The following is a 25591-nucleotide window of genomic DNA, read 5'->3' on the forward strand; positions in this document are numbered from 1 at the left end:
CCTGTGACATGTGGGTGTTCTTGAAAACTCTGCTGGAAACCTTGGAAGGTAGATCTTATAATTACCTAAGAGAGTCCTGCAGTTAAAAAAAATGGGGTCAGAAGTCAAAGCAGGTGGAGACTCACATTGAAACCCCTTCTTTCCTGACAGCATCTCCATTCCACTACAGAGATCTTCAACATTTTGACTCCTGAAAGGCTTGCATAGAAGTTACAGTGGCATTAACAGCCATTCACAACAAACAATAACGATTTGTGTTTCATTTTACTTTAAAGTAACAAAGGCTTGACTTTAGGAAAAGTTTATAGGGGTGAGTACCCCTATATTATATTATTATGTTTGCATAATATCTCTTATAATGAAGCACTATTTTGTTTTTAGAAGACCAAATAATGTCTTAATACTAAAATGATTATTAACTTTCAACAGCAAAATATTATTGTTCTCATTTGTTTATCATACCAGAATAGGTATGTTTAATTTGAGCAGATGCTAGTCTTGTGTTTCCATTCCAGAGGCTACTTAATAGATTATTCTCTTAGCCAATCTTAAGTGAAGCCCAAGCTTTGGTGATGGCTAGTTATAATCTGTTGTTAATATAAATATTCAAAAGCAAAGTTTAAATAAGCAAAGAAAGCCATCATTTAGAAATACTTAATAGCACTGTAATAACTTTTATAGCTTTCTTTTATAGTTATAGGTCCTCCCTTGAAAAGTATGAAGCATTTTAAGCAAATATTCATGTAGAGAAAAGTCATGCATACTGATAAATTGATATCCTTTCAATAAAGTTGAAATCTGTACTGTGTAAAACTGCTTAAAGAATGAGGTATAATATTTTACATCTGAAAAAGAAATCTATAAATATGATTATGAGATCTCTCTGGAGATTTTCCCTTTCACTATTTAGTAAGAATAGGCCCCACTGTAATGGAACCTTGGCTGCCTCCAACCTTCCTAGAATGAGGGAGGGCTTTGGTGGTTGAGTCTGTTAAGAATGAGACGTATTTGCTCCATGCCTGAAGACAAGGGAGTTTCTGTCCATTACAGGGCATGGGGTTCATGAAGGTAAGTTTGGGGCCACTGCATATAGTTGTGCAAAAGGTACATTGTACAATGATAACCAGATAGACACCATTTTCTGATGTGTACGGAAGAACTGTCTGCTCCCCAAGCTAGGCATCGCTGGTCTATAATCACTGGGAAAGGGCACCTTTCTCTAATTGGTATGAAAGTGGACCATTCCATAGCCTCAGGCTTTCTTTCTGAGACTCACGTTCTTTATCGTATCATCCATCACTGTTATCCTCCTAGTTCTGCTCCTATGTGAGCAGCTGACAGATAATCTATGTCTTAGTTGCTAAACCAAAGACCAGTTATCCATTGCACATCATGTCAGAAAACCTTATGACTTCCCTGGAGAAGTGAACACTATTTGCATTTGCTTTTCCACAGAAATATCCCAGCTTTTGGTTATTATAGATGTGAGTGGGGATTTAATGCCCTATAGTAATAAATCTTAAATATTTCAAATTTTGTCTTTAATAAGGCAGTCCATATTCAGCACTGCTCTTGGTCAGTAGAGTTTTTTAGTGTAAAACCACTTTAAAAATTGTTCTTTTAGCCCCTGGCTGTTGTGGCTTAGTGGATTAAGCACTGGCCTGCAAACCAAAGGATCGCCGGTTCGATTCCTGTGCCTGGGTTGTGGGCTGGGTGCCCAGTGGGCAGCCACCCACTGATGTTTCTCTACCTCTCTCCCTCCCTTCCCCTCTGTCTAAAAATAAATAAATAAAATCTAAAAAAAATTTCCTTTAAAAATTATTCTTTTAGTTATAGAATTGCCATAGGGAAGAAACCATTCTATTATGATAAGTATATGCCATTTAAAAAAATCTAGTACGTACTTTCATTTCTCTTTTTAATTAAGTAAATTAGCTTTCAGTTAGTCACTGGACATTTTCTGGCCAAAGAAGTTTGTACTGGCACTGGTGAAATTCTATAGAAATTGAGACATAGAATTTTGGTCATACTGTTTGTCTTTTTCCTCCCAAGAATAATGAGATGAATTTGATATAATAACTGATTTATACAAGTATATGATAAATACGACTGTCCTAGAACTTGGGGTTAAGAAGTTTTTACTTATCTTTTATTTTAACATTTAGATATTTTTCTAAATTTCTGTTTAGAAGAAAGATAAATTCTCTCTTTAGATAGGCCTGGCAGGAATCTTGAATTGTCATATCATCCAAATATAGTACCTAAGGCTTCACAGCTACACGAATAATCTATTTTTAAAGACTATCATCAAGGAGATTCCACACTGTCCCTGGAGAATTTTTTTTTTCTGTAATCCTTTCTTTCAGGAAATTCATCTTTATATGACAACTAGGTCCCTTTGGTTTAAGCTTATTCCTCTTAATTTGGCCTCAACAGACATATAATAAGATTAGGTTGTTGCCATTTGTAAATCAGTAAGATAACAGTAATAAAAAATCTCCTCCTTCCTCCATATAAAATCAGTATATCAATTTATGAGAGAAGCCCTCATCTCAAAAAAACCAAAAGGTGATATAAGGTAATTTCTACTAAAGACAGAGTAGAGCTAGTTAGGTAATAAAGGAAATCTCTTCCAGTTTTACAGATAGGTGGAATAAATTCTAGCTAGACACCTAGATGGTGTATTAATTGGAAGTTTTTGGATGCCAGTAACAGAAAACTCAAGTGGAAGCAGCTTAAACACTGGCTACACTTATTATCTAACATAAAAAAAGGCTTGCAAGTAGGTGTTTCCAAGTCTGGTGAATTTAGCACTTTAATGATTTCAAGTCTTTATATAACTATATCCAGAGATATGAGAAAGAAAATGTATTCTTATAGCCTGAGGAAAACCTTCTTAGAAACTACCTCTCATATCTCCTAGGCCAGAAATGTGTCCATGCCTAAACCAATGACTTGGCCGTGGAAATATTATCATCCTGATGAACTCTGACCCAACATAGTTGCCTCAGGTTTGGCGAGGAGCCCAGCCTCCTCTGGAGGTCATGCCGGCCTAGGAAGGTGAACAACAGCTAGTTTTGTTAGCTAGGAAGAAGGTGGGAATGGGGCTCAGAGATGGTGGCCTGGAATACTTCTTGTCTGTACGTTAGCAAACTCATAAGGTAATTTTGCTATGGAAGTATAAACACTGACACGGGGAAAAATGAACTTTAGAAGATTTTTAAAAAGGGGTAAATCATCTTGTTTTTGGATTGGCTTAGGGAAGACTTTGCCAGGGAGATGAGAAGTGAAATTGGTATTTTAGGGCCCCAACAAATCTTAAGAAACTATTAGGTAGTTTTATAACTCAGGCTTTCTCTCTGTTCCATATAAACAAGGAGGGGCCTGAATGCTTGGAAAACAGCAAGGTGGGTTTTTTTCCTCTAATATAGAACTGTGTGTTCAGCATGGTCAATGCTACGATTACTGTAAAAGTATCACAGCAGTTCTTTTGTTGGCTATACCTTTGTGTTTTACTCTCTTCCTGTTTTAAACAATGAATTTGTTGGTAAAATTCAGGAGGATTTTTGTCCCTTAATTATTAGATATCATAAGTTTTATTATTTCAAGATATTTGACTCTACCAGGGGTGTCCAACCTGTGGCCCACGGGCCGCACGCAGCCCAGGATGGCTATGAATGCGGCCCAACACAAAATCATAAATTTACTTAAAACCTTATGAGATTATTTTTGTGATTATGTGTCACAGTGCATTTAATGTGTGGCCCAAGACAGCTCTTCTTCCAGTGTGGCGCAGAGACAACAAAAGGTTGGACACCCCTACTCCAGGCCAGAGAGAAGAGATTCCTGGGAGGTTCAGAATTTTTGTGCACATTTTGGAGGGGGACAGCTTGGCGTTGGGTTACAGAGAGTGGAGAGGGTACTAAAGTATTCAGATTTTTCCATAGGACAGGCGGATGAGCTTGGAGAAAGTTCTGTGTGTGAGGCTGAAGTACTCATCTTTCTGCTGCTGTTAAATTGATTATGAGGGCATCTTTTTATAATGTTTTCCTGACTGATGATTGCCAGTCTATACAGGTGGTTACTGACTAAACTTCCCATTTGGTTTTACTAACTTTTCTGGTGATTCATCGATACTCTCCTTTTTTTTAGTCTAAAGATATGCAATCATATTATCTACAAATAATGTAATTGTGTTTCCTACTTTCTAAATGGTCACACATTTCATTTTTGATTTTTGCTTCATGCATGAACTGGAACAGAACCCTGTTTTGTGAGAGTCATGGCAGTGGGTGTGGTCATGTCCCTGTGTTTGAGATTATTGGAAAGTTGGAGATGAGGGGAATGTGACGTCTTCCCTTTATGGGTAATGGAGTCAAGGTTTTTTACTAATGTAATGAAAGATGAAAACCAGTGGTAAAGAGCCAAAGAAGAAAGGCTGGCCACGGAATAGTAATATTGAGAGGGAAGGATTACAAGAATGGATTAGAATTTAGTGTAGATGTGACACTGAAAACCTGTGGGCACTGATCACATGAAGGGAAGAACAAACACTGTCTTTTTTTTCTTTGAGAAAAAAATTATCAGCCTGGTGCAGTGGCCTGCGATGTAGTCCCAACTCCTGGGGAGGCTGAGGCAGGAGGGTCGCTTGAGCCCCCGAGTTCTGGGCTGTAGTGCGATATGCCAATCGGGTGTCTGCAGTAAGTTCGGGATCAATATGGTGACCTCTTGGGATCGGGGGTGGGGGGTGAGCATCAGGTTGCTCAAGGATGGGTGAACCAGCCTAGGTCGGGATGGAGCAGGCCAAAATTCCCGCGCTTATCACTGGTGAGATCGTGCCTGTGAATAGCCACTGCACTCCAGCCTGCAACATAGCTAGACCCTGTCTCTAAAAAAGAAAAAAAGAAAAATCATCCATTCCAGTGAAATGTCATAGGAAATCATTAGTCTAGACAATAGGTACACTATCCGAATGTCCAGGATACTGATTCTGCAGGATGTGGCAGACCTAGTGAGACACAAACAGGAATTTGTCCCCTTGGAGTGGCAGGTCTGGAACCATCATCCTCTGGTACTTCAGATGGTTTTGGTAAAGGCTGTCCTTGTTTTTTATCTGGGATTTCCTTTGCAGAAAACCCTTGCTCTAATTTTTACTACCTGTCTTGTAAGGAAACTGCAGTTGCTCAAGGAAGAGGTTCATACTGAGTGGGGTTAGCTCTTACGTTGGTGTACAAAGACAAAGTCATGTACAGCCAAAATTTCCCTTGAAAGGTCTTTCAAACTGTCTGTAAAAAACAGTGATTTTGCACATCTTATTCTTAAGGATATGTAATATGTAGTTATAAACGTATAATACCCAAAGCAATTATGTAATATATAGTTGTAAATGTGTAACATCCAAAGTAATGTGTAGTACAGAATATAAAATATAGTTTTACAGTGTTTTAAATATATAAAAGAGAATCCTGATCTTGTGTAAATTTGTAAATGATACTATTTCACTGTACCTCTGTAAGAAAATAGAATAAGAAAGTGAAGGATATTTTGTTTTTTAGGTGGTGGCAGGAACTTTTTTCTTTTAAAGAGAGCATAATGCATATATCCTTTGGGATCACTTTTTTGGTGGTTAGGAGTAAGATGAATATGTCCTGAATATTTTTAAAGTCAATTTTAGAAAGATTATTTTATGCCATATTGAATACTTTATTTTTAATCTAAGTGCCAGCCATATCTCTGACACCAGATGGGAATATAGAGATGGACACTCATCCTGGTAATTTATACTCACAATACATAGAAATGGTCGACACTTGCTACTTCTTTCTTACTTATATGGCTTGAGACCCTGCAGGATTTATTCCGTTGATTTCAGAAGAGACACCAGTCAGGGATTCTGACATTTCCTTCTTTGCTGGCATCCCTCCTGAGCATCTGATATGGTACCTTCAGGCCTAAACTGTTTTGGTAAATGTCAGGTCCTGGGTTTGTCTAAGAATGAGACTCTCTGAGCAGCAAATAATTTTTGGAAAGGAGGCTTTTATTATTAATATCTATGAGATCTGAGTGGCTACTGATGAAGAAATCGCCCGGGTAAAGAACTGGGGTCCTGACAGCGTCCAGAGCAGCTCTGCGCATCCCTGTACCCCTTCCTACTACAGCCACAGGCCCTGCCCGGCCCACGGAGCCACACAGAGATGCAGACTGTTTCTCCCCAAAGGATTATGTACTGTAAACACTTTCAGACGTGAAAGAGTCCAGGCAAACATTTACTTTGGAAATATTATTGAAGAGGGAATTCTTTGAAAGGACAGCTAATTTTTCCCCCTGAAAAACAGAATAACAGTGGGAGTGCCCAAATGATGTTCTCACTTTACCAGAGTGATGCGTTCTTGGTGACTTTATGTTATGGATATTAGGACATCCAGTTTCTTCACTGAAAAAATTTTAACATCAATGCATTTTTTGATATGGAGTCCCTATTCAGATTTTGCCAATTGTCCCAACTGTTCTTTTCAAAAAGTTTTACTGAGATATGATTGGCACACAATAAACTACATGTTTAATATATATAATTTGATTAGATTTGCATATACCTGTGAAACCATCACCACCATCATGACATGAACATATCCATCACCCTCAAAAGTTTCTTCATGTCCCTTTGCAATACCTCTCTTCTGTCCGTCTGCAATTTCTCCTTCTAACTCTAGGCAACCATTAATCTGTTTTCTGTCACTGTAGACTTAGTTTTCATTGTATAAAATTTTATATAAATGGAAGGTTACATGCCCTCCCTATTTTTCAAAATGATTATGCCACCCAGTCCAGCATAATCCTTTTGAAATTCGTTGTTGCTGATCCATAAGTAGTTTATTCATTTCTGTTTCTTAGTATTTTATTGTGTGGCTATACCAACATTCGAACATCCATTCACATGTTGTTAGACATTGGAGTTTCTTCCACTTTTTGCCTGGGAACATTCATGTACACGTCTTTGAATGGCCCTATGCTTCCATTATTCCTGGGTGAATGAATACCTAGGAGTAGATTGGCTGGAGATTATGGTAGGTGTATGTTGGTTCTTTTCTAAAAACTACTAAATTATTTTCCAAATTGGTTGTGCTATTTTACATTTCTGTCAATGGTATATGAGAGTTCCAGTTGCTTTATATCCTTGCTGGTATTTTTGCATTTTAGCCATCCTAGAAGTGCTTTCTCAATGTGGTTTCAGTTTGCATTTTCCTAATGACTAATGATGTTGAGTATCTTTTTATGTACTTCTTGGAAAATGACCTTCTTTGAAAACATGGAAGAGGAATTATTATTAAATTTTGGTTTTTCTTGTAAAATCTGACTTTTGTCCTTGTTTCTATGATGTGAGTGAAAAAACAAAAAGAGCAAGAGAGGTTAAAGGGATAGACGTGATTAGACATGACTGCCTCTTACTGAAAGGAGAGAGGCTCAGAAGTACAGCCTAGAAATAAGCGGTGTTGACAGATTGCACAAGATAACCAAGAAATCAGATGAAACAAGGAAGGCAGGAGAGAAAGATTAGGCCCTGGGACTACCAAAGACAGTTTGTATTATCAGAGTCTTTCATTTTCTTAAAACCACATGTTTTTGTATTCCAGATTAAAAATCTGCATGAGACTTTTCTTAGAAAAGTGTGTTTGAAAGCATAGACTGTAGACACTGCCTCTGCTTTCCTCCTCCTTACTCATTTCCTTTTGCCGTCGGACACTTTTTCAAACCTGATTACTTGAAGATTTCCAGGGGTCTCATAATTGCCATGTATGATGGCTTATTTTCAGCCTTCCTCTTCTTATATTTTTCTGTAGGGTTTGGCTTTCTTGACCACCTCTGTCTTCTTGAGACTCATCTCCTTGGCCTTAGTGACACCACTTATTTTTTTGTTCCTTTTCTGACTTCTCTGGGGATTGCACTTCATTCTTGAACGAAGGTTTCAAGGAGGGGTGTACATCGTGAGCTGATCCCATTTTGTTTCTTTGCACCAGAATGTTTGCAGCTTCCCAGGATTCAGCCATCCTTTCTGAATGGAGGGCTCTTCTTCCCATCTGTAGCCCACATTGTTACATGCTGACTCCAGATGTGTCTCTCCCTCTCACGGTGCTGTCATTGCCTCAGTCTCTCATTCTTGAAATTACCATGTCACCTTTGTTTCTTCCCTCTTTATTTAAGTCTGTGAGACTTTGTATGATACTTCCCTTCTCTGTCTTCATCGTTATAGTTATATGACACCGTGCTAATTCATTATTTCCTGCTGGGATTGTCACCGTGGCTTCCTAACTAGTCCCTGAGTCTCTGGTCTCCCTCCACTCCAATCCACTCACTGATGATAGATCAGCCTCCTAAACTCACTGGGTTGTACACTGTTTCTCCTTACAAAGTCTGTGATTTCTACCCACCGTGATTTATTTCCTGAAATTTGGTTTCGGGGTTGTTCTAATGGCATTCCTGAGTGCTCTACCTTATTCAACATTATCTTCTGTTGCTCCCCTACAAAGCTCTGTACTACAGCAAAATTGTCTCTTTATTATTCCCTGAACACCTGGTGGACACCCATGGACACTGCTATTTTGTTAACTGTTCCATTCTCTGAGAGATTTTTCATTCCTCTTTCCCATAGCTATGCCATGTCCTTATTTCAAGGCGCCCCTCAGTTTCCAGTTTTTTCATCAAGTTTTGCTTGGTCATGTCAGTCAAAGTATTTAAGGTCACATCACTTCCTTCTTTGACTTAAGGTCTGTGACAGACAATCAGACATTTTGTGTTCGTGTTCGTTTTTAAGGTACTACTTTCCTTCTCCAACCAGAGTTCAACTTCCTTGAGTTTCATGCCTCTGTTAAGTCCCTATGGTGTGCTCGCACTGTTCCAGTCGGTTTGCATTCTAAAAATACCACCTTACACTAATTCTAGAAGTAGTGATGCCTACCAAGTGAAAAGGAAAGGCCGGTTGTATAACTGCAGTTGTTATCACTTATAACTCTGGGAAACAAAAGAGCTCTGCTCATTTTGACTGTTGAGCGACCACAGCACGCCAGGTGCTTTTATTGACGCTCTCTCACCAAATCCTCGTGGTCTTTTGAGACAGCTGTTGTTCATCCCCATTTCATAGTTGGGGAAATTGGAGCTCAGACTGCTGTGTGCCCAGGGCTACACAAAGGCAGGGCTAGGATTAAAATATTTTCCTTGTCTGCCTGATTTCAAAGCCTTCCTCGTCTCTGTACCACACTGCCTTTTGCAGGTCTGGTTTGGCAAGGCATTCATATGGCGATTATTTCTGAGGCACCATTAGCACTCTACTTCTGACACTTTAGGACATCAGGGGTGTCCAACCTGTGGCCCGTGGGCCACATGCAGCCCAGGATGGCTGTGAATGCGGCCCAACACAAAATCATAAATTTACTTAAAACATTATGAGTTTTTTTTTGTGATTGTGCGTTGCAATGTATTTAATTAGCAATAATCGCGCCTCGGATAAACCTCATTGGCTATGATACTGCCACTGCGCAAAGCTGTGTTGCAATGTATTTAATGTGTAGCCCAAGACAACTCTTCTTCTTCCGTTGTGGTGCAGAGACGCCAAAAGCTTGGACACCCCTGCTTAAGGTTATCTGTAATAAATATTTAAAGTATATGGGAAGAGAATCAAATGGAGGAGACAAAGGAATTTATTTACACTATTTACTTGTATTTACTCTCTTTGTTTCTGTCAACTCACATGGCTTGTGCATTGTGTCGCCCATCCAGAGCCCTTTCAGTAATAGCCAAGGAAAATGCAAATTAAATATGTAGATTTGATTGCCTGTCACAGGCCATAAATTCAAAGGAGGGAACGTTTACTTAAAGCTGACATGACCAAGCAAGAATTCGTGGAAATTGAGATGAGCCTTGAAATAAGGACAAGACACAGCTATGGGGAAGAGGAATGAGAAATCTCTCAGAGAATGGAATAGAGTTAACAATAGGGTTAAAACCTTGACAAGTGGTTTTCATCAGTTTGACAGGTAACTGTTTCTGGTTGTAAAACATTCTCAGATTTAACTCAGTCTGCCCTTCAAAAGGTGGTTTAGTTATTTGCTCAGCGGTGTTACAGATTATAGGACATTAGACATGCCTCAGTTTTCAAATGTTAAGTTCAAAAGAACATGTCCTCAAGCTCAGTTGAAAAAAAGTTCAATCTATAGCTTCCCTTCCAAAAGCATCATGCAAAATAAAATTATACATAGCATATCGTGAGTATCAAAGAGTAGGGAAATGTAAATGAGCAATTTCAGCTGCCTGGGGGTGGAAACAGTGGTTTGTAGACTTGAGATTTGGAACTCAAACATTATTGGGTTGTACTAAAAGAATGGAGACATTAGGTAAGTTGCACAACAGAACAGAAAACAGTTTATTGATACTGGGAAAATGCCTTAGAAAGGAATGGAAGCCATCTCCTGTATCTTATTTTACCTAATGTCATCAACATATATTTGTTTCCTCTACCCTAATTACTGAGTTAAAGGAAAGGTATTTAGAAAACATCCAACATGAGAAGTTTATAGAATTCTCAGGTACAAAATGGACATTTTATACTTTGGGGAGCTTTGTGAATCATACTGAAAACCAGAGTATCTCAGTTCTTAACAGGGAACACCATTGGCTATCTCTTTCTCAGCTCCTCCAACTGTGGGAAACAGAAATAGCTTTGTGTTTTTCTTTCCCCCCCATGCAGTTATCACTAATCACCGTTTCAGAGAAAAGTGAGGTCTCACAGGATAAAATACGATATTTCCTCAGGCGTAAGATGAAATTTCTCCTTGGCAATATTGAATTTGAATTCAAAAACATTTTTGCCTTCCTGAAATTGGGGAGAAGTTATGGCTACGAGTGGTTAGTTTAGCATCATGCCTGTCTTTACTGTTTAGTTATTTATGTCTAGTTTCAGGTAAGCTGTACTACCTGGGTGCCTTATCTGGAGTGGGCACCCCATGAATGTTTGTCAGATGAGCCTCATCGTGGAATCAGAGAAGATCAGCACTATGAAGGGTCTTTTCCATTTCTTCTAGAGTGAGAATTTAAATACTTTCAAAAATATTTTCATTAAAAATTTTTAAACGGTAAAATGCATAAAACAAAATTTGCCACCTTAACCATTTTTAAGTGTATAGTGCAGCAGTGTTAAGTATACACTAGTCCCCTCTTATCACCATTTCGCTTTCCGTGGTTTCTCTTACCCGCCATCAACCGGGATCTGAAATATTAAACAGAAAATTTCAGAATTAAAAGAATTCGTAAGTTTTAAATTGTGTGCCGTTCTGAGTAGTGTGATGAAATCTCTTGCCATCCAGCTCTGTCCCTCCAGGATGTGAGTCATCCCTTTGTCCAGTGTGTCCAGGCTGTGTACACTCTGTGCCCATTAGTCACTTACTAGCCTTCTTGCTTGTCAGATCGACTGTCAGAGAATTGTGTTCGAGTAACCCTTATTTTACTTAATAATGGCCCCAAGGCACAAGCGTGGTGATGCTGGCATTGAATATGCCCAAGTGAAGCCCAAAGTGTTTCCTTTAAGTGAAAAGTACAGTCAACAAGATATTTTGAGAGAGGAGAGGAGGGGACAGAGAAATATTCATATAACTTTTATTAAATTATATTGTTATAATTGTTTTGTTTCATTATTTGTTATTGTTAATCTCTTACTGTGCCTAATAATAAGTTATACTTTATCATAGGTGTGTATGTCCAGGAATAAAAACATAGCATATATAGGATTCAGTGCTATCCCCAGTCTCAGGCATCCATCCAGGGTCTTGGAACGCATCCCTTATAGATAAGGGGCAACTACTGCATTCATATTGTTAAGCAACATCTTCAGAACTTTTCATCTTGGAAAACTGAAACTCTGTACCTATTAAACAACAGTTTTTATGTCCACCTATCCCTATCCTCTTGTGACAGGAGTCATTCTGTTTCTCTGAAGTAGTCAGAGAAGTACTTAAAGTAGTCAGGCAACTATTTTAGTTACCTCGTTTAAGTGTAATCACTCAGTATTGATATTTTTGTGACTGGTTTATTTCATTTAGCACAGTGTCCTTAAGATTCGTCCATGTTGTAGAATGTGATGAGAGATCCTTTATTTTAAAAGGATGAGTAATCTATTGTATGTGTATATCACACACTGTTTATCCATTCATCTGTCAGTGGACATTTGGGTCCCTTCCACCTCTTGCCTGTTGTGAATAATCCTACAGTGAACATGGGTGTGTAAATATCTCTTTGAAATCCTACTTTCAGTTTTTTTGAATGCATACCTAGAAGCGAGATGGCTGGATCATATGACAGTTCTAATTTTAATTTTTTGAGGAACTGCCATATTATTTCCCATAGTGGTGACACCATTTCTCACTTCTATCAACTGATTTTAATCCAGGGCCCATCCATTACCAGCTGTGCGCCCTTGGACAAGTAAGTCGTATACTCTGAACTCAGTATTGTCTGCTCTGCCAGGGGGATAGCTTTGCTTTACTGAGGGTAAGTGCAGTGCACTAGTTAAGGCTGTGGAGTCTCACACTTAGGTAACTGCCTGACTTCAAATCTTCACTCTCCTGCCTTTAGTTGTGTCCTTGGTAAGTTTCTCAGCCTTTCTATGCCTTAGTTTTTTAATTTGAAAAATGAGAATAATTATAATAGTATTTATCTCATAGGGCTGTTATGACATATGTGAATTAATGCATGTAAATCGCTTAAAGTGGCGCTTAGCACATAGTAGGCTTTCACTGAATGCTAGCTATTTGGGGGATTAATTTGGTGTAAATGATGTAAAGAACCCTGTAGCGTCTAGCAAATACTCAATAGGAGGTGTTTGATAACTGTTTTTTAAAAAATTTAAATTTTTGTAGTAGTTTATTATAATATACTGCCATTATAACAAAATTTCAGTTGCCCTTGAAGTTAAATTAGTGGGGAATAGATCTTAAGGTCTTCAGGACACAGAAAGGAAACTGATCATTCTTTTGGTTTCTACTTATACCTGGCAAAAACTCCATTGCATCCTTGTTTAAAAATGTACTTAAAGGATTGCATGCTAGATAAAAAGAAAAAGAATTTCAGGCTTATCCAGACTTCTGTGGAATTATAGAAGGCCACTAGAATAGGCACCTGAGAACATGGAATGGTGAGGGAGGTTTGGGTTGGAAAGAGTTGTTTTTCTGTCCAGCTTTTGGAGGAGAAGAATTGGAGAAATAGCAGGAAAAGTTTCTTCATGTTCCTCCTTGGGGTGTGGGTGTGCATTAGGGTAGGTGAAGGGGTCCTTTCCTTTTTGACAATATAGGAGATTTAGACTCACTCAAAAGTAATTTAATGTAGAACCAAATATTGGTTTGTATCAGTTCCTGCCAGGTATTGGGTTATAGACAGATATATTTATAGAGCACACATGGTCTGGCCCTTTCTTGAAATGCAAAAACATATTATCTCATTGTAAGATAAAGTGTATGAAAGGGTTTAGTGCTGAGCTTGGTATTGTAATGCTTTATTAAGTGTTAGCTGTGATCATCATCATCATCGTCATCATCATCATCATTGTTACTGTTAAACTTGATGTCTTAGTTTAGTTAAACTAATGAAGTCTTTAATATACATTTAGCAACTATTTCCCTTTTATTTTATTTTTTACTTTTTGTGAACATACATTCAAAAAAGTATATGTAATAATTCTATAGCTTTTTAAAAGTATATTTTATTGATTATGCTATTACAGTTTTCCCATTTTTTTCTCCCTCTGCCCTACACTGCCCCTCCCTCCAGCATCCCCCACCATTTAGTTCATGTCCGTGGTTCGTACATATAAGGTCTTTAGCTTCTCCATTTCCTATACTATTCTTAACCTCCCTGTCTATTTTGTGAGTACCAATTATGCTTCTATTCCCTGTACCCTTAACCCCCATTCTCCACCCTCCACCTCCCTGCTAATAACCCTCTAAATGATCTCAATATCTATGATTCTGTTCCTGTTCTGGTTGTTTGCCTAGGTTTTATTTTTTAAAATATTTTTTAGGTTCAGTTGTTGATAGTTGTGAGTAGTCATTTCACTATTCATAGTTTTGATCTTCTTTTTCTTAGATAAGTCCCTTTAACATTTCATATAATAACAACTTGATGATGATGAACTCCTTTAACTTGACCTTATCTGGGAAGCACTTTCTCTGCCCTTCCATTCTAAGTGATAGCTTTGATGGATAGAGTAATCTTGGACGTAGGTCCCTGCCTTTCATGACTTTGAATACTTCTTTTCAGCCCCTTCTTGCCTGTAAGGTTTCTTTTGAGAAATCAGTTGATAATCTTAGGTGAACTCCTTTGTAGGCAACTGTTTCCTTTTTCTCTTGCTGCTTTTAAGATTCTCCCTTTATCTTTAATCTTGGGTAATGTAATTATGATGTGCCTTGGTGAGTGCTTCCATGGGCCCAACTTCTTTGGGACTCTCTGAGCTTCCTGGACTTGCATGTCTATTTCCTTCACCAGATTGGGGAAGATTGCCTTCATTATGTTTTCAAATAAGTTTTCAATTTCTTGCTCTTCTGTTCTCCTTCTGGCAGCCCAATGATTTGGATGTTGGAACGTTTAAAGTTTTCCTGCAGGTTCCTAAGCCTTTCCTCATTTTTTTGAATTCTTATTTCTTCGTTCTGTTCTGGTTGAATGTTTATTTCTTCTGTTCCAAATCTTTGATTTGAGTCCCAGTTTCCTTCTCGTCACTGTTGGTTCCCTGTGTATTTTTCTTTATTTCACTTTGTGTAGCCTTTACTTCTTCCTTTATTTTATGACTGTACTCAGTCATTTCTGTGAGCATCCTGATTACCAGTGTTTTGAACTCTGCATCTGATAGGTTGGCTTTCTTCTTGTTGCTTAGTTCTGTTTCTTGAGTTTTGATCTGTTCTTTCATTTGGGTCATATTTCTTTGTCTTGGTGCACCTGTTACATTGTAAGGGGCAGAGCCTTAGGTATTCACCAGGGAGGGGCAACCCACATTGCTGATTGTGATGCCATCTGTGGGGGAGAGGTCCGAGAGGGAACAATGCTGCTTGCTAGCTTGCTTGGCTCTCACCCCACTTTCCATTACTTCCCTCACTTCCCACAAGTGGACTGTGCCCTTTCAGGTGCTGATTCCCAGATGGGTGGGCTTGTGTACATTCTAGGGTCCTGTGGGCCACTCCAACTGACTCCCCTATGAGACTAGGATTTTCTCCTGCCTCTGCAACCCCCACAGATTTTTACAGGCAGAGGTTTTAAGGCTTTAGTTTCCTGCGCTGGAACCATGGGTTTCCCAATCTGTCTCACTCCCCAAGTATTCCCCTGGCTTATCTGCATGGGAACATGGGACAGTCCAGCCACTGCCTTGTCGTGCATTCTCGCTGCCCTGGCTGCCTGTCTCCACCCCTTCTACCAGTCTGGATAAATGTTTCTTTAACTCCTTGGTTGTCCGACTTCCACACAGTTTGGTTTTCTGGCAGTTCTGCTTGTGTTTTGTTTTTAAATTGATTGTTATCCTTCTTTTGGTTGTGTGAGGAAGTGGAGTGTATCTACTTACACCTGCATCTTGGCTAGAAGTCCCTAATTCTATAGCTCGAAGAATTTACAAACTGAACGTAGTCACGCAGTCAACATCCAACTCAAGAAAGTCTTCCCAGCATCCCAGGAGCCCTACTCATGTACCCTCCTGGCCATTATCCTTTAGTTTTTAGAAAGAAAAATATTTTTCCCTTCAGTGACATTTGAAGCTGTTCATAGCTTCATGTAAACTTTTAATAGCTGACAGTTATAGCCTTAGTGGTAGCCTTATTATGTGCTTTTTATTTTCTTTGGCTTTAAAACGCACATCTGGAAAGGGATTTTAGTCCTGCAGTTTTTTACATTTGGACATGGATAGGCTGAGTGATCATACCGATTTCTCTGTAAGTAGGTGATATGTTTTTTGCTTTTATTTGTTCATACATAGAACCATACATTGAAACCAAAAAGTTGTTTATTGTATGTATTAAAAGAAAAGAAAAATGGCTTGGCTGCACAGACGCCTGAAATGTCCTCTTTAAAAGCATTCCACATTCAAAAGAGTTCAAGGCACATGAAAGAAATCCTATGACTGAGGCAGGCACACAATGCTGGGTGTACTTACTTGTAGGCCCTTATCTCCTGCCATCAAATGAGGTAATTAGGTCAAAGGACTGGCGACTTCTGGAAGTAATGGACTGCAGGGTGTTTACCCTGCTTTTGTCTGAACGTATTTAGAAAGCTAATGGTAATTTTTTTAGAAAGCCACTTCTCTGGAGAAGAATAAAAAAATGGGGGTTGAGTTTGAGGCCCTTTATATATCTTCTTTTTGACATCAAAGTGCAGAACACATTAATTGTTAAACCACCAGGAAATGCCTGTGTGTCCTGTTTAACTTCCTGGGCCCAGCTAATGGCTCTGCTAGAATATTGTGCATGCATTTCAGAATGTCATTTACTCATTTTTGGCCAGTTTCTTATTTTTGAGATTTACGTATTTATTTATTTTTTAAAATTGAGGTGTAATTCACATAGCATAGTATTTATCTCTTTAAAGTGTACAGTTCAGTGGCTTTGAGTATATTCATAAAGTTGTAAAACCATCACCACTATCTAATTTGAGGGCATTGTCTTCACCCCAAGGAGAAACCTCGTGCCCAGTAGCAGTCACTCTCTCCATTTGGTTTATTTAGTTTTGCCGAATAAATGTTATCATTTCATCTTTGTTTTATAGAATTGTTTCTTCTGTAGGGTGTCATGACAGCGACGTTCACATAGAGCTTTGCCCCATCTGATGTCTGTTCTAAAGTAGATTTGGGCCGTGTTTTCAGCCCTACCACCAACACCATGTTGACTGAAACTGTTATAGGACATAAAATGACACAGTCACAGTCACAAAAATTGCAGTGCCCATGAACGAAAATATAGTTCCCACAAAACTGAGCACGGTGCAGCTTTCTGAGTATCTGCCAAAGTTGGCCTGCGTTTTAAAAGTTCAGTGATTGAGAAATCAAGTCTTGACTGTGGAAAAGTTAGTTTTTGAAAAATATATATTTGTATTTATGATTAGTTGATTTCTGAAGGGCTGGAATTGTTCCTAAATGAATGTGATTACCCTACTTTAAAAAGCCTCATTTAGAGATAATTTTTTGAGTCTGTATTTTATTTCAAAAATAATAAATGCTAGTTGGAAGAAGTTTAAGTGTGTGGAAAAGACATTAAGAGTTAGAAAAAAGAAGAAAAGGAGTTAGAAAAGTTGTTAAGTAAAAAAATAAGAGTTGTCATCCTACTTCTTACTTTAGTTAAGGGTTTTTATGTCTAATCATATAACCTACTTAATGTGTATTTAATTTTTAAAAAAGATTTTATTTATTTCTTTTTAGAGAGAGGGGTAGGGAAGGAGAAAGAGAGGGAGAGAAACATCAGTGTGTGGGTTGCCTTTCACGCACCCTCTACTGGGGACCTGGCCCGCAACCCCAGCATGTGCCCTGACTGGGAATCAGACCAGCAATGCTTTGGTTCGCAGGCCCACGCTCAGTCCACTGAACTACACTGGCCAGGGATGTATTGAATTTTTGAATATAATATATGAGTGCTTGTTTATTGAATTGAGTTATTCCATAATTTAACACTGTTTAAAGTTTCTGGCAGATTTAAAATTATTCTCTTTCAAAGTAGTGATTGTTTAAAAAAGAAAGAACTAGGAATTTTTCTTAAAAATTACTTTGGCCTGTTCACGGTCCAGTGGAATTTCTCAGCAACTGTGGAAATGTACATACTTTCAGAGGTGAGCCTGCTTATCATCAAGTAAGTTCACATGAGTGCAGTTCTCTTAAAGAGCCCTTCTCCCTCAGAGCAGCTTTTATCCAAAGGCTTCAGGACCAAATGACTTCCAGATTCTCATCTGCATCTTTTCAGGCACGAATATGTCACCATGGCGAAGCAATTGTACATGAACACTTTTTAGTAATTTTCAGGGAGAGAATGCATTTATCATGTACCATGTCTAGAAATTAAATATTGGAGTCATCAAAATTCTGAGGTTGACTGGTTTCACTAGAAAAAGCTCCCTGTCAATTTGTCTACCCAGTCTCCTATTGATGAAAATTACATTATTTGAGGATATTAGGAGTAAAGCTGTTATGAAGATCAAAAAAAAAAAAAGGAAAGGAAAAAGCTCCCCTTTTCTGGGTATTAAAATGTCTCTCCTTTTCCACTCTTGAATCCTACCATTCTGTGTTGTCTCCTGGAGTTTCCCAGAGGCTTTTTGTAATTATATAGCGATTATTGACTTCAGATCTGTGTTCTTGGGAACCAGGTATTGGACAAAGAACAACCTTGCAGGTAAAAGAGATGGCTCTAACAAGTAAACTTCTGAAATATCAAAAGAGGGATTTGGAATACTATAAAATGTATGTGAACTACTACTTCAAATAAACAAGTTAGAATCGGCTATTGCCTGAGCAACTACCTGATAATGAAGTTAGCATCTTTGTGCAATAATGTTTCCATTTTACTAGGGTCACTGGCAGCAAATTAATTTTAGGATACTTAATATATACATGTCTATATTTTTACTATTTTAAAAAGTGGTTTAGGGAGAACCAAGATGGCGGCGTAGGTGGACACACTGCGCCTCCTCGCACAACCAGAACTGACAGAGAATCGAACAGCAAGGGGGACCGACACCAAGGAAATAGAAAATAAACATTCATCCAGACTGGTAGGAGGGGCGGAGACGGCACTGGGGTGGAGAGGACTCGCGTGGCTGTGGCGGGACTGAGACTGGCGGAGTGTGGGACAAATGGCGCAGGCAGTCTGAGCACTAGCAGACCCTGCGGCCCCACATTTGCACAGATAAACCCAGAGGGCTGGACTCAGAGTGGCGGAGAGCAGGGCAGGCAGAGCAGCGGGTAGCACCCCGCGGCACCACATTCGCCCACAGATGGACCTGATGAACGGTGGGGAGCGAAGCAGACCGAGTAACCCAGGGCTCCAGCTCGGGGAAATAAAGCCTCAAACCTCTGATTGAAAGCGCCCCTGGGGGTTGGGGAGGCAGCAGGAGACTCCCAGCCTCACAGGAGAGGTTGTTGGAGAGACCCACAGGGGCCTAGAGTGTGCACAGGCCCTCTTACTCGGGAACCAGCACCAGAGTGGCCCAGTTTGATTGTGGGTATCGGAGTGAAAGATTGAAAGCCGGAGGGCAGTGAGGCGGGCGCCATTGCTCCCACTCGGCCCCTCCCCCACGTATAGCGTCACAGCGCAGCGACCAGCATTACCCCGCCCTGGTGAACACCTAAGGCTCCGCCCCTTAAAGTAACATACGTGCCAAGACAAAAAAAAAAAAAATGGCCCAAATGACAGAACACTTCAAAGCTCCAGAAAAAATACAACTAAGCGAGGAAGAGATAGCCAACTTATCGGATGCACAGTTCAAAGCACTGGTTATCAATATGCTCACAGACTTGGTTGAATCTATTCGAAAAACAGATGAAAAAATGAAGCCTATGCTAAGAGAAACAAAGGAAAATGTACAGGGAACCAATAGTGATGAGAAGGAAACTGGGACTCAAATCAATGGTGTGGACCAGAAGGAAGAAACAAACATCCAACCAGAAAAGAATGAAGAAACAAGAACTTGGAAAAATGAGGAGAGGCTTAGGAACCTCCAGGACTCCTTGAAACGTTCCAACATCCAAATTATAGGGGTGCCAGAAGGAGAAGAGGAAGAACAAAAAATTGAAAACTTATTTGAACAAATAATGAAGGAGAACTTCCCTAATCTGGCAAAGGAAATAGACTTCCGGGAAGTCCAGGAAGCTCAGAGAGTCCCAAAGAAGCTGGACCCAAGGAGGAACACAACAAGGCACATCATAATTACATTACCCAAGATTAAATGCGAGGACCTACATCCAAGATTACTGTATCCAGCAAAGCTATCACTTAGAATGGAAGGGAAGATAAAGTGCTTCTCAGATAAGGTCAAGTTAAAGAAGTTCATCATCACCAAGCCCTTATTATATGAAATGTTAAAGGGAGTTACCTAAGAAAAAGAAGATCAAAAATAGGAACAGTAAAAATGACAGCAAACTCACAGTTATTAACGGCCACACATAAAACAAAAACGAGAGCAAACTAGGCAAACAACTAGAACATGAGGGTTGTCATTAAGGGAGTGGGAGGGGGAGGGGGGTAAAGGTACAGAGAATAAGTAGCATAGATGATAGGTGGAAAATAGACAGGGGGAGGGTAAAAATAGTGTAGGAAATGTAGAAGCCAAAGAACTTATAAGTATGACCTATGGACATGAACTATAGGGGGGGAATGTGGGAGGGAGGTGGGTGGGCAGGATGGAGTGGAGGGGGGGGAAATGGGACAACTGTAATAGCATAATCAATAAATATATTTAAAAAATAATTCAAGCATACATGTATGTAATACAAAGTATGCCAGTTAATAAATTAATTTGAAAATAAAGAAAAAATAAGTCAAAACACACACACACACACACACACACAAAAAAGTGGTTTAATACTGTTCTTATCTGCCATATTGTTTTTTCATATAGTATCATTTACTGAAGTTTCGTGGTTATTGGAATATGATGATATTGATAATGGACTGGAAAAAGTTGTAAAAAGCCAAGCAAACTATCTTTTTCTACATGAATAGTTAATCAGGAATAAGAGTAGTTTGCAGAAATTCTGGAGCTTTAATGGGTGTTACATAGTACTCACTGTTGAAAGGGAAAATGGAAAAAAAATGCCACAGTGTAAAATGAGGTCAGGTTACACATACTCTGTTTTCTCAATAAAGCAAAGAAGAATTTGTTGGCTTTGAAGCTTACCTCGTCAGTGTTTAACAGTCCACAAAAGGTTAGACTTAATGCTTATTAAATAGTATTTTAAAAAGTTGATTTTGTTTTTCCCTTTATGTGCTCTCTCACTCAAAGGCAAATTCATTTTCTTGTATAATCACCCTGTCAAACATTAATTTATCTCAGCCAGTCCTTATTATGCTCCTACTAAGTGGGAAGCACTGAGTTTTGGATAAATCAACGGTGAGTTAGGCTAGTTGAACAGAGAGTACTTTCATTTGTTCAGATAAACCTTCCCTAAGGGATGAATTAGGAGGTTGAAGAAAAGGTGTGCTGATCAGCACACTGGGAGTGGAAAGACAAAAGTGATACTTTTTCAAGAAACCACTCTGACCAGTATATCTGGCTCTGCGGTTGTTCTGAGGGAGACTGGAAAATTTCTGAGCCTTTTGCACAGCCAGGAACTTGTTTCTCCTGTGTGAAGCCTAGTATTGGGTACTATGTTTTGTTTCACCCAGTTCATTGTTGTCTTTATTTCACCCAACAAGCACTTATACAGTGTTTGCTCATTCCCTGTTAACCAGTGTGCTAGGTGTTTAAAAGCAGTGGTTAGTCAAATCATTAGCATTGTGCTTAAGGATCTACATATCCACATTTTTAAAGAAAAGAATTTAAAAAGTTTATTCCGAGAACATTTTGACTGTTCTATATAATTTTAAGCTTTGTATAAGAAATAGCAAATGATTATTTTATTTACTTAAAAAGAAAAAAATTATATGCTTAAACAACATACTGGAGAGTATTATGCTAAGTGAAATAAGCCAGGTGGTGAAAGACGGATAAGTGGAACCTAATCACCAAAACAAAGAAATGACCAAAGTAGTGCCAGAGACAAGGAAATAAAGAACAAACTGACAGTGACCAGAGGGGAGAGGGGAGTGGGGAGGGGGAAACGGGGAGAGAAGAGAAGAGGCAAGCCAAGGAACATGAATAGAAGACTGGTGGGCAGGGACACTGGGGTGGGGATTGACTGTGAGGGGGGCGGGGCAGGGGAGGGAAAAAGGTGGGACAACTGTGACTGAACAACAATAATAAAAAAAAAAATACGTAAATAAATAAAAGAAATATTGGTGATTTGTAGTACCATAAGTCGGAAAGTAAAATGAAAGATATATTATTCTTTTTATAATTAAAAAATGCCCAAACTAAAAAAGTCAAACAGTATAAAAATAGTTTACAAAAAATAAATTCCTTCTACTCCAGATCTGTAAACTCCCTTCCCAGAAGCAACTATCATTATCAGTTTCCTGTTGTATCTTTTGAGTAATATTTTAAGCATGTACAAACATATCTATGTGATTCTAGTCCCCTTTTCATATAAACAAGGGTATATTAGGGAAACTCTTTTTTGCTTCTTGTACTTTTTCAGATGTACTTTTTTTTTTAACTTTTTTTTTACTGGCTGTTCAGTATTCCATAGTATGGGTAAATCATTCATTATTTAACCATTCCTTGCTGATAGACATTTAAGTTTTACCCAATGTTTTGCTCTTTTAGACAGGGCTACACTGAATTTTTATATGTTTTTTCAATGTATATATTTTTAGGATAAATACTTAGAAGTGGAATTACTGGGTCAAAGAGAATATAGTTCTGATTTTGATAGATATTTTCCAAAGGAGCTTCATGGAGGCTAATTTATACTTTCATTAGTGCCAGGTGAGAGTTCCAGCATCCTCACCAGAACACTACATGTACATTTTAACTTTTTGAACTTGGCTTATTGGATAGGTGAAAATGGTATCTAATTTTAATTTTCCTTTCTTCAACTATGACTGAAGTTGAACATCTTCTTATGAGTTAAAAGCCATCTGTTAGTGTTTCTAGTTTGTGGACTTCTGGTTCATGTCCTTTGCCATTTTCCCATTGTATTATTGGTCTTCTTCTGTTCAAATTGTAAGGGTTCTCTCTCTCTATAAACAAATCTACCCTTTGTCATATGTGCTGCCAATATATTTTGCAATTTGTCGTTTGTGTTATGACTTATGGCTTTTGTTTTCTTTGCAGATTAAACAATTCTTATGCTATCACATTTAGCTCTTTTATAATTTTGGGAATTTGTGTTTCACTTAGGAAGTACTTTCCATTTCGAGGTGGTAAAGGTTATTGTTTTCTTTTAGTATTTTTGTGAATTTATTATTTTTACTTTGAATCAGAAATTATTATGTTATGAGAAGTGAGGTAGATAGAAATTTAGTTTCGTTTCTTATTAGCCTCCTAATAATCCTTCTTTTCTCCACCTGTTGAAGTGTAGTTTTATTGTAAACTAAATTGTTAAATATATTGGGCCTATTGCTGGGCTTGCTTCTATTTCAATGCTTTAAATGCACCCAGTACAAACTTTTAATTTCTAAAGCTTCATAATATTTTAAAATGTTTTGGCTGTTCTAGCATATTTTATTTTACTATCTCACTTTTAGAACCAGCTTATCTGGTTGCAAACAACAGCAATGACAAAAATTCTGTTTGTATTCTTATTGAGATAGCATTCCTTTATAGTTTAATTGGTGCTGTTTAATTTATTTAAGGCTTCTGTTATGACTTTTTTAGAATCTTAAATTTCTTCATGTAGATCTTTTACATTTGTTATTAATGTATTGGAATTTTTTTAAATTATTGCTCTTATACATGAGTTTTTTGGTGGCAAAATGTTTTCTTTTTGTTTTTTAAAAATATACGTGTACAGGAAAGGCACTACACTGAATTCTCATGTTGTTTTAATAGTTTTTCCAGGTATTGTCATTGGTCCTCTTGTTATCCAATTATATAAGCCATAAATACTGACAATTTGCCTCTTGCTTTGCTGTTTGTATCCCTCTTATTTTTTTCTCTCCTCTAATTCCATTGACTTATATATACGTCTAGAAGACTAATGTTAAATACTATTGGTGATAATGTGCATCTATGTCTTGTTCCTTAGTTTAGTAGGATTGTTTCTAGAATTACATCATTATTCATGATACTGGCTTTGGAGTTCAGATATATTTATGTATATCTGCATACACATACATATATATCTGTATCATATAATCATGTTTGAGAACAATACATACTTTTTGTTTTATTACGAATTTTTAAAATTAGGAATTTGTGTTGAAATTTATCAAACCTGTTTTCAAATTTATATCCATCATTTTCTTTCTTTGACCTACTAACGATGTAAACTGCACCTGTAGATCTAGTATTGAACCATCTGTGTCTGACTACTGTGAACCTCATATAATCACACATGTATTATTCTTTTAAAGTATTGATGGATTCTGTTTACTAATGTTTTTATCAAGATTTCTGCATTGATGTTTATATGAATATCCGTATAAATTATGATATTCATAAGTGATAGGTCTTTATCTTTTTAAAAAGGTATTTATATTAGTGTTATTTCTGTATTATACAAAGAATTCTAAAGCTGTCCACCTTTTATTCCCAAACATTTAAGTCTCATTGGAATTACTCATTCCTTTGAAGATTTGCTGGAATTCATCTGTGACTCTACCAAAGAGTATGACTATCTGAGACTGGTGCTTTGTGTGGTAGGGCTTTGCTGTATTTCTTACATGAACTGTTATTACCCTGTTTTGATGAAGCCTAACACTACTTAATGATGTGGTGTTCATATATTTGATATTTATTTGTGTTTGAGAGTTCAGTTATCATTTGTAGCATGTAAGGTTTTACTAATATTCTCATTCCTCTGTAGCACCTTGGAAATTAGGCATGCTTCTTTAACTATAATGTATAAAATAATTTTTCAGGGTAAAAATGTAGCATAGCTCTCTGCAAGTATATGTAAATATATTATATTGTGCATAAATATATAATAAGTTGAAGTGAGTTGGGGAATGCACACTGGCTTGGCAGAGAAGCAGTGGATGGGGAGCGGTGTTCCACCTTGGGAAGAGGGTCCCATTTTGGAACACAGACTTTGGAAAGGAGAGGTACAGGAGGGAGCGCCTGTGACACAGTGAAGACACTCAGAGGGTAAGATGTATCACTGTGATGAAATCTTGCGGAAGCTTATGTTCCTTGTGAATGTCCTGTGCAGTTGGATCTTTTTGGAGGTGGGACAGAGCAACAAAGTCAAGCTGCAGGGAAATCACTGAGGGGTGACAGAGCCTGCTATAGAGAGCCCAGCCCTATCTGGGTCACTGACGGGGTGGCATTTAGATTTATATATGTAACAACTTCCATGTTTTCTCATCCATGTCAGCGAACGCATGTTTGACTTGAGAAGGAAATAGTGAAAGACTATGTTAGTCAGGGTTATTTTTAGGTCGTGCAGTGTTTGTAGAGAATTCTAGGTTCTAAGGGGTTTAAGTCATCTTTCAGTTGAATTTGAACTGTTTTTTGGCCAGTAGAGAGAGCTTTAGAAGGTCTTTGATTTATAAGCATCTCACTAGTTTGCGGTATTTTTATTCTGCACGTCCAGCTTGATTAGTGCTACTCCGTTTTCTGGTCACACTCACTAGTTTTGTCAGGCTAAGGTCATAACGACAGTCGCTGCAGTCAGCGTTCTGCTAGACTCCCAGTTGTCATGAGAGCCTTTTTTAAACAGGGTAATAATATGCAGAATTAGGTTTACACATCAAAGGAGTGGAAAGAGCACAGGCGTAGAGTCAATCAGATGTGAAGTCTTGTCACTTCTGCCGTTGCACTGCGTGTTGAACTT

At 38.2% G+C, this 25591-nt stretch overlaps 1 protein-coding gene and 1 non-coding gene across 2 annotated transcripts in view; one reads left to right on the forward strand and one right to left on the reverse strand.

Annotated features, from left to right (window-relative positions):
- PPM1L (protein phosphatase, Mg2+/Mn2+ dependent 1L) overlaps window positions 1–25591 on the forward strand; it is a 257609-nt gene that overhangs the window by 9083 nt on the left and 222935 nt on the right. The gene's annotated exons all lie outside the window — the stretch shown is intronic.
- On the reverse strand, window positions 9393–9538 carry LOC128780343 (U4 spliceosomal RNA). Its single transcript, XR_008426267.1, has one exon. It is a non-coding gene; the product is annotated as a U4 spliceosomal RNA (small nuclear RNA).

Source organism: Desmodus rotundus, chromosome 2 (assembly GCF_022682495.2).
Source record: "Desmodus rotundus isolate HL8 chromosome 2, HLdesRot8A.1, whole genome shotgun sequence".
NCBI classification, from domain to species: Eukaryota; Metazoa; Chordata; class Mammalia; order Chiroptera; family Phyllostomidae; genus Desmodus; species Desmodus rotundus.